Here is a 16,126-nt window from a genome sequence, read left to right on the forward strand (position 1 = left end):
GCGAAAAGGTACTTCCACTCTACCCTGTCAAACGCTTTCTCAGCATCAAGTGAAGCAAGAACAGCTGGAGTAGTGCTCGTCCGGGCAGAGTGAAGTACGTGGCATAGGAGTCTAGTGTTATCAGCTCCATAGCGACCCTTCATAAAACCAACTTGGTCTCTGTGAATTAAGGAAGGCATAACTTTTTCTAAGCGAAACACAAGAATTTTAGCAAATATTTTATAATCTATATTTAACAAAGAAATAGGGCGATAATTCTTTACTAACTGAGGGTCTCTGTTCGGTTTTGGGAGAATGATGATATTGGCTTCTAGAAATCGATTGAGTCCATGTGGAGTTGATTGTAGATCTTGGAAGTAGGAAAGTAAATGAGGCGTGAGGAGGGTAGAAAACGATTTGAAAAATTCCGATGAGAGGCCATCAGGACCAGGCACTTTGGCTGAAGGTAGAGAGGCTATGGCCTGAATAACTTCATCCGACGATATTGGCTGTTGAAGGGATTGTTGCTGCGTTTCTGATAGAGCAGTAGGTTCAGCCGACGGAGAAAATCAGTGATGGAGCTATCAGATGAAATATTATCAGATGAGTAGAGCTCTTCGTAGAAAGAGCGGAAATCATTTAGCATATCTTTGGTAGAAGTGTGAATGCTACCATCAGAAGACTTGATGTGGGTGATCCGGTTTTTTGAGCGTTTGCCTTTTAGGTAAGTAGCCAGGAGGTGACCAGTCTTGTTGGATGATGAGTAATACGTGGCAGATCGACGAAAGATGGAAGCTGATGCAAGGGAGCTGAAGATTTCGTTGTATTGAAATTTTAATTGTTGAAGTTTCTTGTATAGAAGAGGATCATGTCGACTGTACAGTTGGGATTCACTTGCGTGAATATCCGTTTCAAGTTGATGCAAAGTTGATTTACGTTTTTTGAGTTGGAAAGCTGAAAAGCTGATTACTTCACCTCTAAGCCAGGCTTTATAGGATTCCCAAACGGTTGAGAAATGCGATACTGAGTTGAGGTTATTGGAGAAGAAAGTTTGAGATTCTGATTTGATGTGAGAGAGGAAGGTCTCGTCGTGTAGAAGAAAATTGTTTAGTCGCCACTGTCGAAATGAAGGATTGGTGGACCAGTTGAGGGTGCCGGTTTAACCTATGGACCAAGCGATAAAGGGCGCCAAAATCGTCCACTGCTCTACCTTCAAACTTCAAGAAGAAAACAAAATGCCAGACTAGAATTTTGGCGCCCTTTTTTTCACCGCGCTTCCCTGAGCCTGTGCTTCACCTAATCCAGCATGATAACGGATCACGGGGGGGGGGCGCCACAGTGCCTTGAGCCCAACACGGTTAAGTGAACGAGATCTAAGCCGGCCCGATAGAAAAACGTCTCCCAGCAGGGCGAGAGGGCAGACTTTTAACCACCCCCTTGGCCGCTTTCTCCTCGACTCTCCGCCTCCCATCCAACGACCTAACTTCAGACGTCTTTACGGCCGCCGACCGAAGCCAGAGTTTCCCTTCCCCGGACTCCCGTCCTCTTCAGTCGGCTGCGCCTTTCCCGCGGTCACCTTTCCCTTTACCGGAAACAGGAAGTGGACCGAGAAGGGGGAGGGGGAGGGGGAGGGGCGCCGGGGAAGGAACGTTGCGGTGCCGCTCGCGGCCGCCCTGTGTGATATGCTGCTGCTGCTGCTCGTGACTTGAAAGACAAAGTGTGAAGGTAGGACGCGGGGGCTGGGGAGTGTGAGGGGGAGGACAGGTATTTCTGGAAACTCCTCGAGAAGCTCAAGAGGAGCCCGAGGTGACAGGTGCTGGAGGCAGGACTAAGGAGGGATTGTTTCTGCCTCTCGATTTTCTAGGTACCCAAGGGGTTCTGGGGAGGTCCAGGGAAGGGGGGTATTTGAGGAGGGGGTGGGTTCCCTGGGCCAGCAAGAAAATTCTTGGGCAGGGGGCAAGGACTATGGTTCAGTGGACTTCCAGGAAACTTTTTTGTTGTTGTGTTTGGGGGGGGGGGGGGGTGGAAATCAGAGACTATCAGGGATTTGTAGGTGAGGTGTGTCAGGAGCATTAGCGGGCTGGGGGGTTCCAGACTAGAGAATGACACAGGGAAAAAATTTGTCCCCGTCCCTGTCACCGCCCCATCCCCGCAGCATCCATACAAACCTCAGTACTGCAATATTTAGTTTATTCCTTCCTTATAAATCAAAGTTCTGACTGCTGAACTAGAGAAAGAGATGTTCAGCTGGCAGGGCTTTGTTTATAAATTTTTATAAACACAATTAATATACTACTTTATCCTAAAGCAAAATAAATAAATAAATAGAACATTTTTTTTTCTACCTCTGTTGTCTGGTTTCTGCTTCCCTCATCTTCTCATTCAATTCCTTCCATCTACTGTTTGTCTTCTCTCTGCGTCTTCCATTTGCTCTGTTACTGTGCCTCTCCCTTGGGAAAGGGGTAAAACACGGACCTCGCGGATCATGCACGTCCTTAAAAATCTGAGGTCCGTGCTGCTTGTAGTTAGTTTCTGGCTCTGACAGACCTCTGTGACAATTTAGCACTGACGGATCCGTCTCAGCATAGGGAGGGAAAAGTATTAGGATCCGTCAGCGCTACAATGTCATCGAGGTCTGTCAGAGCCGCGGACCTCAGATTTTTAAATTTACTGGGGCTGCCGGACCTCAGATTTTTAAATTTACTGGGGCTGCATGAAACCGGTTTAAAGGATTCGTTTTAGAGCAACTCCAGCACTAGTCTCGGGCTCTGACAGACCTTCCCCATTCCCTTCAGCGTCTTCTCCCCACTCTCTGTTCCCCATTCCCTTCAGCGTCTTCTCCCCACTCTCTGTTCCCCATTTCCCTTCAGCGTCTTCTCCCCACTCTCTGTTCCCCATTTCCCTTCAGCGTCTTCTCCCCACTCTCTTCCCCATTTCCTAGCGTCTTCTCCCTACCCTCTCTTCCCCATTTCCTAGCGTCTTCTCCCTACTCTCTCTTCCCCATTTCCCAGTGTCTTCTCCCTACTCTCTCTTCCCCATTTCCCAGCATCTTCTCCCTACTCTCTCTTCCCCATTTCCCAGCGTCTTCTCCCCACTCTCTCTTCCCCATTTCCCAGCGTCTTCTCCCCTCTCTTTCTTCCCCCGTTCACTTCAGGCTGTTTCAGCATCTTCTCCTCTCCATCCCCCCACCCCCAGCACCCTTCACGCGGTCCAGCAGCTCCCTCCCGCTGGCCAGCTGTGCATCTCCCTCCCTCTCTTTCCCTTACCTTCTCTTTCGATTTCTATAAGGCTATGCCTTGTATTGCAGCTGGAGCCTTAAAGTCGCGTCGCGTTGGCTGCTGGAAGTCTCCTCCGATGTAACCGGAAACAGGAAGTTGCGTCAGAGGAGACTTTTCCAGCAGCCACACGCGATGCGATTTCAAGGCTCCGGCTGCAATACAACGCATAGCCTTATAGAAATCGCCACAATGAGAAGGTAAGGTAAGGGAAAGGGAGGGAGGGAGATGCACTGCTGGCCGGCGGGAGAGAGGGGGGCTGCCGGACTGTACGCTCGTTCACTCCTTTAACTGCGGAGAAAAGATCATTCCACGGGGTGGTGAATGGCCTTGTCCCCGTACTCGCGGTGACCTTTTTTTTTGTCACCTTTTCGGCGGGTTACCCGCGGCTAGTCGTGTCATTCTCTGTTCCAGACCACCATTGATCTTTGAGTTATGTGTGGAGCTCAAGGCTCTTTTATCCATATTTGGTGGAATTGTCCCAAGGTGCAAATTTTTTGGGACCAGGTAATGAGTTTTATATCAACGGTGCTGAGCTACCAGGTGTATAAAAGTAAATAATGTTGTCTATTAAATATGGTATCTCTGGAAATACTTGATCATCATAGGAAATGGATTGGGTTAGTTATGACATCAGCAAGAATGATATTAGCTTCATATTGGAAGAAAAGAGATATGCCATCAATTAATATATTATAATGCAAGCTAAAATTTGTTTATAATATGTCTAAATTAACTGCAATGAAAAGAAATCAGATATCTTCTTTTCAAAAAGTATAGTTAAAATATAAAACTTGGGAAGATTCTGCTATACCAGAATAAATCATAAGGGTTTGAAGCTATATCAGCTGTGTTGCCTTCCGGCCTCGTGGGTGGGGGATGGTTTTGAGGGGGGCAGGGGGGGCTTTGGATAATCATGAATTAAGAAAAAGATCTTTGAGTCATTTGAGGAGAAGTGTCGCTGTTCACCTCAGATGACCCTCCCCCTTTGTTCCTATGCTAAATCCTTATTGGGGGGGGGGGGGGAAGATAGGATTTGATATACCTACTAGAGAATGACACTGGGAAAAATCTGCCTCTTCACTGCTCCGTCACCGGACCACCATCCCCTTCACCGCCCTGTCCCCGCCATCCCCTTCACCGCAGCATCCACCCTTCCCTCTCGCCACTTCACTGCCCTTCGGCACTCCTCGCACGGTCTGTGCATTGCCCTCCCTCCCCCTTACCTTTTCGGCGTGTTTTAAGGTTTCAGACTTGTTAAAAGCCGCCGGAGTTTGTGCAGTCACATGTGGGTGGAAGCTTCTCCTCTGACGCAACCAGAAGTTGCATCAGAGGAGAAGCTTCTGCCCACACACGCACGTAAGCTCCGATGGCTTTCAACAAGTCTGAAACCTTCCTCCACATACCTCTTTAAATATGCACAGGCAGTGGCGCCAACCTCATCTCCCTTTTGACATCATGTCCTTGTCCCGCAACCAGGAAGTGACGTCAGCAGGAAGCTGAGGCCAGCACGGGCAGTAGGTGGGAAATGCAGCTCGTAGCGGTGAACATTTCAAGAGATGTGCGGGAGGGAGAGGAGAGGTGCCAGCGTCCCCGTGAAGACACCCCCTCCCATACTATGCCACTGGTTCTGTGTTAACTTCCTGCAGGTACAACATGCTAATGCCCCCAAATGGTGCTGTGTTAAATCTCATCTTAACGCAACTCTCGCATTAAAATGTGTTAAGCCTAGATTTTTGCATACTTTAGTAAAAAGGCTCCTAAATAAATAAGGTTTATTTTCTGATGATAAGCTTGTTTTTTTGATCCCAAAATACAACCTTCTACTTCATTGTTTTCCCCAATGGGCTCAAAATTTACAGCAGCCCAGCATGTTATGGCTTTATATGATCACTCGGTTATATTTTTGTTTAAAAAAATAAATCAAAATATACCGTCTTAATTTGCAATATACCACCACAATATCTCCAAAATTGTCTTAATGGTAACAAAAAATATGCCAACGCCACCTGTCACTACTCAATATTGTTATGGTGCTGTTTGCAGAATTGTGGCCACTGTTTAAATAGGCACCGGTAATGTAGACCAGGGTTTTGAAGGCCTATATATTCCTGGTGCCTATGTTTGATAAGAATTGTGTCTACAGAGGCACCTAAGGTCATTTCTGGCATTAACCATAACATAAGAATAGCTTTACTGGGTCAGACCAATGGTCCATCAAGCCCAGTAGCCTATTCTCACGGTGGCCAATCCAGGTCACAAAACCGAAGGAGTAGCGACATCCCATGCTACCGATCCAGGGCAAGCAGTGGCTTCTCCAATGTCTTTCTCAATAACAGACTATGGACTTTTCCTCCAGGAAATTGTCCAAAGCTTTCTTAAAACCAGCTACACTATTCACTCTTACCACAACCTCTGGCATGCCAGCTTTGACCATAGGCACCGACCGTTAGGCACCTCTGTAGATGTTATTATGCCATTATTTTTTGTAGGTGCCTATAGGCAAACTCTTTTTGCCTCTCCTGTATGTTTCTTCAATAATAAATAGGTAACATGTCATCCTATACCTCAAAGTCCTCCGACCAAGGATAGGCCATGGCTGGTGAAATTGCAGATTAATTTAGTTCCTGGTTTTTGTTCACTAGCTCTGGTAGTGACTCTGTGTAGAGTGATACTATTGCCCCATAGCTTTGGAATTTGTGGGAGAGGTTTCACTACAGCCTTCAACAGTTGTTTCTAGCTTGGGATCTCCTGGAAGTTTGAAAGGAAGGCAAAGGTTTGTTCTGACTCATTGTTTTGGTCTGGCAGGAAATGACAAGCGTCCTAATAAATGAATGCTTTATGCTAGAGAGAGAAATATTTGGAAATGTTCTTCAGATAGATTTAGGTAATTGATCATAGCCTTTAGTAAAAATAAACTTAACATCAAAGTGGTTTACAAAGCTTTGGGGAAACAAAAACAAAAAAATACCAAGAGGCAAAAATAGAAATGATATATAATATAGTTCTAAGGAAGATCAAGGGTTAATATTTATCAAATCAGATATATGTCAATAGCATTGACTCACATTAAACAAGGTCACTTAGACACTGTGTTCCAGGTTTTTCCCCATTGGGTCTTGCTGTGTATTAAAAAGCTTGTGTAAATAACCAAGCCTTCATCTTGGTATGAAAAAGAGAGGACGTTGCACTCATAAGTTAGTTGTGTAAGTGCATGGAGTTTAACAAACAGTACAGAGAGCCTTTTTTTTCTTTTCTTTTACATTTTTGGCACATGCACTAGGCTTGGCTAGCTGAAACACCAGTGAGTGAGTAGAGAATGGGCTAATCCCAAGGGAGATGAATGGAAATAGTCACAGAAATTGTGCACAAGAATATTTGCCAGCTAGACAAGGTTTGCAGGCCTCATTCTCCTAGATCTGTCTTATATTTTTCTTATGACTGATAATCTGACTTTTGATCTGCTTTTTTTTTTTTTTTTCAATCATCATGCTCTTTTAATATAGGCCATTCGCTTTGATCGGGTCATAGAGGGTAAGCCCAAGGTTATTTAATTAGATTGCTTTGTCCCCTCAGATAAGGTATGACTGTACTGAGCAGGGTTTTTTTTTGTTTTTTTGTTTTTTTTTTGGGGGGGGGGCATATGGCCTAGTCTGCCAAAATGATGGATAGTTTGGTACTTTTTGCCTCTATCTTGAACACCTGGGTTTGCCTCATTTCTCGCCAAGTCTGATTAGTGATACCATGGAAAATTATTTTTGGGCAAGGAGCAAGCAGACTCCTGTGTGTGAACTCATTATAACAAGAAAGTGTTATCTTTAGTTCATTATTTTTACAAAATAATAGTTATGAATACTGACACTTCAAAGATTGGGAAAATTTTATTTCCTTGACCCTGAAGGTCAGGATGGACTAATTGGCGTTCTTCATTATAACCAATGAAGGCAAAAGGATATAAAAGGTGTGCTGTTTCCCATGTCTGGGTTTTTTTTTGGTCAGTGTCAGTGGGAGCCCCTGCCAGTCTGACTGAAATCCCCATGTTTCTGTGTGTATGGTGGACTTCCATTGGGGTCCGCATGAGTTCTTGCCACCTCAGTGGAATTCTCTAAGTATGAATGTCTTTTCTGTGTGTATGCAAATCGGTAAGCCGTCAATAGCACGCAGGACTTTGGCGCGGACAATCCCGTCCCAACAATTGCGCACAGGACATTGGCGTGCCGCCCTATTTCCTTCCTGCGGGGCAAAATTGTAAGTATATTGGGGAGGGGGTTGCGGCAATGGTGTAATTGAAAGTGGTGTCGGCATCACCCTGATTGTAGTGTGTGGGGGGGGGGGTTTCCCCAACACCCCCCTTACCGAGCGGAAAAGGAAAAGCTTTGAGTTTGTGTGAGTTCTAAGTGTAGTAGGGGGGTTCCCCCTGAACGAGAACGCAAGTGTATTGGGGGATTATTTCTTAGCTCTGTACTTTCGATCTCTCTCCTGCTCACTGTAAGGCCCTAATATCTTTGTGCCTGTGTATGTCTTTGAGACTGAGACACTAAAGGCGATCTTACCTTCCTATCCTTGCTTATTTCTACTTTATATACTGATAAGAATGTTTTCTTTTTTTTTCCAGCCTGCTCTAATTATTCCTAAGAGTTTATTCTTGCAGTGTTTCCAGATGTCTTGAAATCTTCTTTCTATTGTGAGTGTGTGATTACACTTTTTCCTTCCTTGTTCTGTCTTTGCTGTCTGTTCTACAGCTTTTGCCTGCACTTAGGTAAAAGCATCTTTTCAGTAAAATTCGTGAGACTTTTGCCTGCCTTCTGGCACGTATTAGACTATTCTCTTTTTGCTTATCTCTCCTCTCTCATTCCTCCCTGATATACTGCTCTCTATTCTAGCCTATTTATTTATTTATTTAGATTTTTATCCCGTCCTCCCAGTAGCTCAGAACGGTCTACAAGTGAACATACACAATGGAGGGTAATTAGACATATAAGAAGTGCAACAGGTTTGAATGATTGGATTTACAAGACTGAGATGTGATTTAAATACAGGCAATACAGCAATTTAAGAGTAGAGTTCAAATATAAGTAGTTCAAATATAAGTACAGTTATGTGAGATTAGGTACAGTTTGTCAGAGGATAGACTAAGAGACGACTGTACTGAAATTTAGGGAGAAGAGAGGAGAGAGGAGAGAGGGGTGCTTAAGGGGGGGGAGAGACAGAGGTGATCTTTAGTTGAAGAGGAGGGTCTTTACCAATTTGCGGAATGTTAATAGTGAGTTCTGTTGTCTGAGTTGGGGAGGGAGTTGATTCCAGAGGTGTGGAATGAAGTGGCTGTAGGATCGTTTGCGGGCAGTTTCTGTGAGGAGGGACCTTCCGGGGGGGGGGGGGGGGTGCATAGGCGTATCTCCGATTTTGAGCGGAGGGTGCGAGTGGGGTTGTAGATGGGAAGCTTGGATTTTATGTAGGAGGGGGTGGTGGAATGAATTCTCTTGTGGGCAATTGCCAGGGCCTTAAAAGCACAGTGGCTATTCGAACTGCTAGTACTATCTGCTCTGAGTCCGGAGTTTCTATCTGCACTTAGGGCTCCTTTTACGAAGGCGCGCTACGGGTTTTACTGCATGCACCGGATTAACGCGTGCTATAGCGCACGCTAGTCAAACATCTACCGCCTGCTCAAAAGGAGGCGGTAGCAGCTAGCACACGCGACATTTTAACGCGCGCTATTCCGCGCGTGAAGGCCCTAGCGCGCCTTTGTAAAAGGAGCCCCTAGGGCCTGATTCTGTAAAGGATGCCCAGTCTCAGCAGCCGCCTAAGCGTTTTTTGAGAATCGCACATGAGCATCCTATATAGAAGCGCCACCCCGATTCTCTTAACTGGTGTCCATGTCGCGGAGAATCACATTGCCGCTGAGCTGATGGTGGCAAGGGAATCTCCCTGCCACAATCAGCAGAACGTCAGCGGCAGGGAACCCCCAAACCTCCCCACACTGTCCGCAGCAGGAGGGATGCCCACTCTCTCCTGCTGGCACCCCCCCCCCCACAACATCCCCGGCAGAAGGAAGTGCAACCAGAGACTCATGAAATCACCAGACAACAAAGGTAGGAAAAATAATTTTATTTTCAATTTAGTGATCAAAATGTGTCAGTTTTGTGAATTTATATCTGCTGTCTATATTTTTCTCTATATTTGCCTATTTTTCTATAGTTGTTACTGATTGCATATTTTAAAGTCATCTGTCTTGACCTCGTTGAAATAAAAACCCCTGAATATAAATAATAATTAAGATTTTCTCTGCGTACAGTGTGTTTTGTGTTTTTTTTTTAATTTTGTGGTTACCATTATGTATTAATAAGATTATATTGTGTGTATATGAAAAATGGATGGAAGAAATTGCATTACAAAAAGTACTATTCTTATGGGGGTGGGGTCAGGGGAGGAGCTTGGGCAGGTCTGGGGCGGAGCTTAGCCAGGGGTATTTGGTTGGTATTTGTTAGGCTTAAGGGGTACTTGACTTGAAGAAGTGGAGAAACACTGGGGTAGGCAGCCTGCCTCGGGACGCCATTTATAGAATTTGACCCTTAGAGCTTCAGATTACTCTCCCTCTAGTGCAGTGGTCTCAAACTCAAACCCTTTGCAGGGCCACATTTTGGATTTGTAGGTACTTGGAGGGCCTCTGAAAAAATAGTTCATGTGTTATTAAAGAATTGACAATTTTGCATGAGGTAAAATTCTTTATAGTTTATAAATCTTTCCTTTTGGCTAAGTCTTAATAATAATATTGTCATTTATAGCTAAAGAGACATATGATCAAGAAACTGCTTTATTTTACTTTTGTGATTATGATAGACATACTGAGGGCCTCAAAATAGTGCCTGGCGGGCCGCGTGTTTGAGACCATTGTTCTAGTGCAACATATTGTGAATGAGGGACAGCCATTATAAAGCTTTTGGACTGGTAGAGAAAAGTCTTGCTTTTATATTACTTGTGCCAGTATCGTTTACCTTTTTTTCTGTAATATGTGATTCTAGTTTGTAATACATAAACTGGATTATGTTTGGCTTGCTTGTGTATTTTTCATAGATGATATTTTCTCTCTTTGTATGTATGTGAGATATGTTTATGCTTCTGGAAATAAAATATTTTCAGAGAGAAGAAGTATTGGGTAATTCCTGAGCTCAGATATGTGTGAGATGTGTGTTAGGCGTGTCTGGCATGTGTGAATGATATCTTGGGAATTGTGAGAGTGCAATGGCTATAATGGGGCAAAGGATCTTGGGTGTGGCTCTTTACAGCTGGCAGTGACTTCCATAACTGATAATTGATTACAGTTTTGCAAAGTGGCTTCAGAAAGAGTTCTTACTAGTGATGGAATCAATAATGGCCTCTTTAAAAAGCTGCGCTAGCAACAGCCCGAAGCCCTTTAAATCTCTATGGGCTTCGGGGCCATTAGCGCAGTGCAGCTGCTAGCGCGGCTTTGTAAAAGAGGCCGTAAGTGCATTAGTAGAGAATGACACGGTGACAAAATTCATCACCGTTCCCGTCCCTGCGGATAACCGCGGGAAACCATCTTCATGTCATTCTTTAAGGAGAGAGGGAAGAATCAGAGTATGAATGGCCACAACCACTGACCCGCAAGCTTTGCTTTGAAGAATGCTGGTGTAGAAGGACTGAGGTTGAAACAGACACTACAGAATGACAGTCTCTGGTATCCAGAGCAGATATTGTGATGTCATAATGCCTCATTCCACCAGTGCCTAAGAACCAATCACATCAGTGATGTCACAATGGCTTCATTATCCTTGGCTCACATAAGAATCAGAGTATGAATGGCCACAACCACTGACTCGCAAGCTTTGCTTTGAAGAATGCTGGTGTAGAAGGACCGAGGTTGAAACAGACACTACAGCAGGGGTGCCCAACGCGTCGATCGCGATCGACAGGTCGTTCGCTCAGGCGACCCCAGTCGATCGCACAGCAGGTTCCCTTCTTCCCGTCTCTTTTTTTCCCCTCCTAACTGGCCCGCCTCTTAAAGAACGCTGGCCAATCAGAGTGCTGAAAGGGTGGGGTGAAGGTCGGTGGGGGACGGAGCTCAGCGCATCACAAGAAATAGAAGCGCCTGTAATGATTGAGGTAAGAGCGAGGCCTAATGCTGCCCGATATACAATTTTAAAAACCCCAAAATCGGCCTCCCAATCAGTGGCGTACCGAGGTGGGGCGCTCCGCCCCCGCCCCGGGTGCACGGCTTGGAGGGATGCACAGCCGTCCGGGTCCTCCTGCCCTTCCTTTCCACCGGTCTGCGCACGGGGCTTACACCCGCCGCCCAAATGGTGCTGTTGGTTATCGCGAGACTCGCGGGAGTTGACGGCACCATTCGAGCGTCGGCGCGGGACCAGGCAGGCGCAAGCCCCGAGTGCGGACCGGGGGAAAAGAAAGGCAGGATGACCCGGACCTGGCCGGCTGTGCACCCCTCCAAGCCGTGCACCCGGGCGGATCGGACCCCTTCTAAATCCATTGTACTTGTCTTTTATTCAGTTCCACTAATGAGCATTGTGACAGGCAGTTCTTATGGGGCAGTTCTTGGAAGTATTTCTTTGTTTTTCTGTGCCTAAGTATTCTATTAATTTAACTTCCTTATTCCCGTGGGGATCTCCAAAGGGGACGAATGGGAGACGGCCGGTGGAAGGTGGTACTTTAGCAATTCTTACAGGTTGCCATAGGCCTCAGGAGCTGTCTTCCCTCTGCCGTGGTCCTGCCCCTCCTCTAAGTCAGAGACAGGCTTGGGGCAGAGGGAAGACAGCTCCTGAGGCCTATGGCAACCTGCAAGGATCGCTAAAGTACCAGCGATCCTCTCTGCAGACTGCTCTCTGCTGGAATTAGGTAAATGGATGTGGGGAGGGTAGGCCTTCGGGGGGGGGGGGGTGCAGTCCTTCAAGGGGTAGTGCAGGCCTTCAGGGGGGGGAGTCAACCTTTGAGGGGGAATGTGCAGACCTTCAGGGGGGGTCAGGCCTTCAGGGGAGGGGGGCTGTATAATAAAAAAATATTTGAACATAAATACAAAGTACACTTGGTGTGTGTGTATATATATATATATATATATATATATAAATAAATATATATATGTTTAGCATTTTTATTGTTGGTAGATCATTTTGACTTGGTCATTTTAAAAGTAGCTCGCAAGCCCATAAAGTGTGGGCACCCCTGCACTACAGAATGACAGTCTCTGGTATCCAGAGCAGATATTGTGATGTCATAATGCCTCATTCCACCAGTGCCTAAGAGCCAATCACATCAGTGATGTCACAATGGCTTCATTATCCTTGGCTCACATAAGAATCAGAGTATGAATGGCCACAACCACTGACCCTCAAGCTTTGCTTTGAAGAATGCTGGTGTAGAAGGATTGAGGTTGAAATAGACACTAGAAAATGACATGGGATTATTTCCCACGGTTATCCGCGGGGACGGGAACGGTGATGAATTTTGTCACCGTGTCATTCTCTATGTGTTAGCTCAACTTGAAGAGCAGTGTGATATGTACAGGGCCAGATGGTTGATCAAATAAGCAGGTTGTTTTGTTAAGGAGCTTTAAATACCATTATTAGGATCTTGAATTCTGTTTTTAATTGGGAGCTAGTGACAATAGAATGTTCAACTCTGTGTACAAAACACACATTTCTCATAATGGCATTTTGAGACTGCGTTTTAACTCTGAACCCTTTATTCACCTGTTCAGTACCCATGTTTTAATCATTCCCATAATGAATGAGTAGTAAGCTCTGTAAAGCAGAGACTGTCTCTTCTGTGCTCTAGAAATAAGTATAATTATAATTACATGTTATATTCCACCACGTACTAAAATTTAGCTTGGCGCGGATTGCAGCATAAGATGTCTAGCCACATTTAGAGAGATGCAATCCTAAAAAAACCAAAACCTAACCAGACATGCTGAGATTATTTATTGCATTTATAACCCACCAATCAATTAAGTGGGGCACATATAAGCATACACACAAAAATAGACCAGGCATAGATAATACTTGTTAACATCTCCCCTTAACCAATTTTCTAATAATAATAATAAAAAGTTTATATACTGCAGGACTGTAAAGTTCTATGCGGTTTGCAATAATTAAAAATACAGCAAATAGAATAAAACGTACAAAGTTAAAAACTAATAGCTAAAAGCCTTAGGGCTCCTTTTACTAAGCTGCGCTAGACAGTGGCGTTAGATTTTACACGTAGCGCAGGGGTTAGCATGCGCTAAAACCACTAGCGCAGCTTAGTAAACGAAGCCCTTAGAGATCGGGCGTTGTATAGTAAGATTTTGCAAATCAGCTACCTAAGTATTTCAGAAACAAATATGTTTTTAAGTGTTTCCTAAATTCCCCATAAGTATTAGTAAACAAGAGCAATTTTTTCAAGTCTTTACCCCATAATACTGCCTGATATGAAACAAGATGTTGATGATATTTTTAAAATTTACATCCTCTAACCGTAGGAGAGACAAAATTCAAATGGGAGCTTCTCTTATGTCTTTTGGTTGAAAAAGAAAAAAAGGTCAGTTATATATTTAGGAGCTAACCCCAATAAAACCTTAAAACAAAAACAGCCAAACTTAAACTTCACGCACGCCTCCATCGGCAGCCAATGCAAAAGTTGATAAGAAGGTGTGACATGATCGAATTTCTTCAGCCCCTAAAAATCTCAAATAGCTTGCTTCTAATCTGACTGTTAGGGGAAGAAACTCTAACATCTCACCACTTGATAAGCAATGCTAGCATCATGAATGAATGAAGTTCTGTTTCACACAGCGAGTGGTGGGTGCTTGGAACGCACTCCCGGAGGAGGTTGTGGCGGAGACTACTGCACTGGGATTCAAGCGCAGGTTGGATGCACACCTTCTTGCATATCATATCGAGGGATACGGTAAAGTCGGGTCTCCAAAAAGGAGTACCTAAATGGGCCGCCGCGTGTGCGGGGCACCGGACTAGATGGACCTCGGTCTGATCCGGTGAAGGCGTTTTTTAAGTTCTTATGAATTGATTTTAAATTTTACCTAAGTGTCAGATATCGAAGAATGCAACAGACTTTAGGGGAAAGCACTATAATTAAAGTAACTATGTATTCCAGTACCCCTCCTTATAAAATCTTGTAAATGAAAATAATAATTTTGAAGTGATGGTGGGCCTCAACAGGAAGCCGATGCAGGCTTCATAACAACGGTATTGCTCTATCAAACCTACACCTCCCATAAATCAACTTAACAGCTATGTTTTGCAATACTTGCCAATGTTGCATGGTAGTATCTAGAGAATGACACTGGGACGGGGATCAGTGGTAAACCAAGGTACAGGGAAAAAACAGCACATTTACCACAGGTGCAGGAGTAAGGCTTTTTACCGCTCCAGGGGTCTGCCCCTCTGTGTCTCCCTCTCTACCTCCTCTCCCACCCTTCACCTTTCAGTACCTTAGAAGCTTCAGCGACCAAAGAAAAAACTTCACAGGCCTTATCCGGGGTCTTCCTTTGGAAGAGTTTCTCCTTCCGATGTAACTTCTGGTTTTCACAAAACCAGAAGTTATATCATCAGAAAGAGGGTCTCAGCCGAAGGAAGGAAATTCTGCATGGGGGGTGATATATGGACACAGAGGGTCAGTGCCATATATGGAAGGGTATATGGACACAGAGGAAGATGGCCAGACTTGGGGGTGAATAGGAACGAAGAAGGGAGATGCTGGATTTAGGAGGGCATAGGGACATAGAGGAGCGATACTGGACACAGGGGGAGAGGATAGGGGCATAGAATGGTGGTGATGATGGGCACAGGGGAAATGACTAGAAAGGGAAATATAGGAGACACATGCTGAACATGGGGAACAATACATACACAAAGATGGAAGATGGATGGTGAGCATGGAGAAAGAAGAACTATCAAATGGTCAGGAGACCCTGGCAAGTGAGTTAAGAGAAGACAAAATAAAACAGAAACCAGAGCCTGAGACCAATATGATTTGAAGAATAAAATGAAGAGACAACAAAAAGGTAGACATTTTTTTTCTTTTTCTGTTTTGTGATTAGAATATATCGGAGTTAGTGTTAGACATAACTGGGGACCACAAAGCCCACTATAGAAATAATTAATTGTAGTAGTAGTACCAGGCTGTGCCTTCTTAAGCTTCTAGCAGGCTTAGAGCTTTTTCTGGCCAGGGGGCAGTTTCCCTAGTTGCACTCGCCTAACACTATTCCTGCCAAATATAGGAGGAAATGGATCTTTCTATTGCTTTGGTGTTTGTTACATGCAAGGTGTGGTTTCTTGGGATTTTGACTTAATTCACTATATGTTTATCATTTTTTTTTTTTTTTTTTAAGTTCAAATAATTTTATTGAAATTTCACAAAAGTAGAATAAACTGTATCATTTTTGTCCAGCTATTATGGATTTAGCATTTGTGGTATGTGTGACAGAGGTATTCTGTTAGCATGATTTTTCTATGTAGTATTCTGTAGCAATCTGGCTTGTTCAGTTTTCTCCTTAATGGAGGGGATATTTGTGAGAGGTCTGAGGAGGCATAAGAGTTATTTGCCAGAGGTTATGGTAAGAGTGGATAGCGTAGCTGGTTTTAAGAAAGGTTTGGACAATTTCCTGGAGGAAAAGCCCATAGTCTGTTATTGAGAAAGACATGGGAGAATTCACTGCTTGCCCTGGATCGGTAGCATGGAATGTTGTTACTATTTCAGATTCCGGAATCTTTTGTTATTCTTTGGTATTCTGGAATCTTGCTGTTCTTTGGGATTCTGAATGGAATGTTGCTTCTCCTTGGGTTTTGGTCAGGTATTAGTGACCTGGATTGGCCACCATGAGAATGGGCTACTGGACTGAC

General features: G+C 44.5%; 1 protein-coding gene across 1 annotated transcript in view; it reads left to right on the forward strand.

Annotated features, from left to right (window-relative positions):
• Nucleotides 1-1,637: 1,637 nt before the first annotated feature.
• Nucleotides 1,638-16,126, forward strand: part of PAK4 (p21 (RAC1) activated kinase 4) — a 165,350-nt gene continuing 150,861 nt past the window's right edge. The window contains exon 1 of the mRNA XM_033953589.1: nucleotides 1,638-1,704. The gene's annotated coding sequence lies outside the window, so the exon portion shown is untranslated. The remainder of the gene's footprint in view (nucleotides 1,705-16,126) is intronic.

The sequence above is a fragment of the Geotrypetes seraphini genome, chromosome 8, assembly GCF_902459505.1.
Source record: "Geotrypetes seraphini chromosome 8, aGeoSer1.1, whole genome shotgun sequence".
In the NCBI taxonomy this organism is placed as follows: Eukaryota; Metazoa; Chordata; class Amphibia; order Gymnophiona; family Dermophiidae; genus Geotrypetes; species Geotrypetes seraphini.